This window comes from Cryptomeria japonica, chromosome 4 (genome assembly GCF_030272615.1).
Source record: "Cryptomeria japonica chromosome 4, Sugi_1.0, whole genome shotgun sequence".
NCBI lineage: Eukaryota > Viridiplantae > Streptophyta > Pinopsida > Cupressales > Cupressaceae > Cryptomeria > Cryptomeria japonica.
In genome coordinates, this window is record NC_081408.1 from 272,858,350 (window position 1) to 272,862,429 (window position 4,080).

The window sequence follows — 4,080 nt, forward strand, 5'->3', positions numbered from 1 at the left end:
ACAAGGTTGTGGTGAGTCCAGCGTAAGGTGACGTGGTGGTTAGAGGGTGGTGCCTAGATGGATCCAAAGGGAAACTAGAGGCTGACATGTGGCAGGCCTATGCAGAAAAGGGGTGAGTGGCCCAGGTGAGATAATGGGTGAGCAAGTCTAAGGGAGATCAATGGTGGTTGTTGATCCGTAGTTTGAAGTTGCATGATGAATATCCATCGTGACCCAGTGACAAAGAAGAGCTCCATTCTGGTGGTGAGTCCAGGTTATGCTGAGGTGGCAAGACTGGGACCCCGAAACCAGTCAAGGGGTGCCACGTGGTGGAGCACAGAAGGAGGATCAAAGAAAGTCAAAATTAAATATATAGTTTCGACTATAGTAAAAATGAAAAGATTTAAATGACAATTGTGCCTGACTGATCTGCATGAGAAATTAATGACTGACCTGCAGAGAGATTGATGGTTGAGGGGTTATTTTTTGCTCAAATATAGACATGTTACATATAGTTGGAAATCTCTCGATCTGAAGCAGTTTGTTTCTACAGTCAATTGTTGCACATGTTAAGTATTGCAAGGGCAATTTCCTCAAGATTTCAGAAGGATTTTTCAGTTTGCTAGAGAGGATTTTCTGCAAGCCAAGTGTGTGAGAAGTTAATGCAGAAAGATTGGGATAGTTGTCCTTGTCAGATGGAATTTTTCTCTCTTCCTTCTTATTCTGAGCTCTTCTCATTTTGTAATGGTTCCAAAAATTTTGTGAGCAGAGCTCCATATTTTGTGTTTTTAGCTCTAAGTTTTTTCTTCTAGAGTTTGTATAGTTATGTCTTCTCTCAAGTAATGGGGTATATCTTCTTGTTGTAGGTGTTTCTAGTTGTAGGTTTATATGTATGTAAGGCATGCATAAATTCACACAATATTGTCTCTAAATATGTATTTCTTTGTTACAAATTAAATCCTCAAGGAGGCTGGAATTTGTCATCTCAAGGAGATTGTTGTGATTGTTTGTGGGTATTATTTAAGGAAGAATTTAAACTCTGTAATCAATCATAAATAATGGAATATGTATTCAAGATCTGATGATTTCATGGATGAGTTGAGTAATGCATTTATGTAAGGCATTAATGCAAGAATATTTTAATATGAAGATGGACTTGCAGTAGAAGTTTTTCATTTGTAGTTTAATGTATGACTCCATGCCCTTGGATAAGGCACTAGTCTTGCAGATTCTGGGGATTCTCAGAGAGTTTTAATTGAAATAAAATATCCATTTACTTTTATGTTTGTAGTTTTAGTTTGTTCCACCTATCTCATGCTTCAACTTAGTTGAGATGTCAATGTAGATCTAGCCCATTCGTAGTAACCTCCTAGTTGTTAAGCCTTATGAGATATATCTATTTTTATTGATGCTATCATATGTGTGTAATGGGTCTAATTCAATGCATCAAAGGTACACCCACCTAGGTTTTGTAGAGCCTGAAGAGTAGAAGGATTCAAATCCTTTTTTATGTTTTCCAAGTCCCAAAGTTCTTCATTGTATGAAGTTGGCTATTTCATAGATAGATTGCAGGTGAACTTGGTTTGCTCATTTTTTAGAACAACAGTTAGTATGAACGATTCCCTTCATGAATAGCTTGTAAATTTTAATGATAGGAGAGAATTTGATTTGTGTTTTGTGCTTTCCTATGTATTAGTTGTCAGGAAAATCTCTTGGCCAAGTTTGAGACAAGTTGGAAATCTCACAGATGGTGCCCCTATTTATAATTATTTCCCTCAATTACAAAAAAAGGGAATGTATGATGAGTTTATCTCGCGTCCACAATGCTTTCTTTATGATAGTCATAAAATACATTGAAGGAAACCCTAAAAACAAAATATCCAAGGAGGCTATAGCCCTAATTCAAATCTATGGTAGTTTCTATATTCAATTAAGAAGTTTCTCATATTTGAGAATTGGAGGTTATGAAAAGGCTCCATTAAGACTATCCCAGTATGCCTCTGATTACCTCATCTTCTTGGAACTATGTTGTCAGATGACCTTTGTGAATATAAAATATGTACAAATGAGAAAGAAAGGGTACTCTTTTCCTATGAGCTTGTCTCACTTTTCTTGCAAAAATAATGAATGTGCAAAGTTTTTTGATAAAATTCTAATTGAGATTGGTTTATGTTCCCTACCCATGAGAGCCCATTTTGATAGTAAGGGTTACGTTAAACAAAATTTCACTATGTTCACTTACCCAAGCTAGAAGATTTATAGGAATATTTTGTTGATGAAAATGAAGTTTCATGTGGCTAACTTTAAGCCACATGTTTAATTTCAATGTTATCTCTTCTATTCCTGAATTAAATGTTATAGATGATGGCTCGAATGTGATAGATAGCTCATATAAGAATTCCATCTTGCCTCCTTTTCAATTGTCTTATAGGTGTTTTTTCCTGCAACCCCCAATCCTAAGTATTTCATCACATCTCACATCAGGGATAAAACCTTCAATGTGGTCTCTAAACTATCAACAGACTAAGGACATGGAATTCCAATAGTAACAAGGCTCTTACAACCTTCATCTCTTCGATATCCATCATTCTTAGGAGGGTGTTCCTATTTTGAGCCTGCATACATAACAAACATGAAACACCTCTACCTACAAGCCTACGAAAGATGGAATATTCTCAAATAAATAAGGACATTACATGTGTTTCTCTGGACTTGAGCTAAAGTCACATTTGCTCTACCTCTGAGAATAACTGATAACAAACACAATAGAAAAAATTTAAGAGAAAGGGAAAGCGTTAGAGGGAAGATTGTTATGAAAACATTTCTGAAACAAATCCTGGACCATAATAGGCAAGTGTCTATCCAAGGCATAGAGTCAATCCTTAGGTCACAAATGTAAATCCTAACAGTAACTAGCTTCAAAATTAGTGAGCTTTTCAAACATCAATGCCATACATTAATGCAAGTCCTTATGTTGTTACATAAACCATTCTTATTAATCCATAAACTATTTCCTAGATTCACTATGGTTTGCATACAAACTTTAGTTCCTTCCTTGAAGAAAACCCATACACACAGTCACACATTGACATAAAAAATATCAAGACAAATCAAAATGCCCTTAACATTTCAATTCATATGAAATATGGAAATACCAATGGAGATAGTTTTGCAACAATTTAATAGTTTTCTCATATACTAATTGAAATTACTAAAAAAATTGTACATTCATTCCCTCAAGAATTTTTCCTCAAGCGATAAACTACTCACAGTCCTATAACTATCTACCCAGAAAATGAAAAAAAAAATAGAACTGCTAATACAACCTTGGTATTCCTTTTATAACTTAAGGAATGCACAAGCTACAAGTTTCTTACATGTGTCCAACTTTCCTTTCTAATTAGCCTTTTTCCTTTTAAAAGTTGTCGAATGGATTCGGTCGCCACTATTTTGTCCCAATGTGTAACTGTCTAGATGGCCATGCATGGTAGACATCATGCCCAGATCAAAGAGAATCAATGGGAACCTACCACCACACCAACCATGTTACCATCGACCATGGGTGCTTCTATATGTAGAAGATACCAACTCAAGTGGTTTCCACCACTCGTCCTAGTAGGGGATAACTTTTAGAGTGTGGGTTTGCAATGCTACAAACCCAATTCCTCAATGTCTGCGTTGCCCACTGTCTCCCTACACTTATGCACCCAAAGGGAAAAAATTTCCATCAAAGGAAATCTTGTCAAATTCAAATTGTAACATAGTATTGCATATGCACATTAATCATCTTGTTCCTCTCTGGCAGTCTAGTGCATTTTCAATCCCCCTTTGGTTGTATGATAGATTTCTCACAGGTTTCGCTTCAGGAATTTGGCACCTCTTCTGTGATAAGATCCATTTCTCACAAGGCTTTAACATAGTTGTAGACATCTCTGAAGTTTGATTCTCCAACCTATTCAATCATATGAACTAATGACTTGTTCATCCTCATATTAATATGTATATAAGAACATCCCCATCGTCCTTACAAGCATAGTTGTATACCAACTATTGCAACTCTAGCTTCATGCATATGATCATCATCATGAAAATTAACCTTTC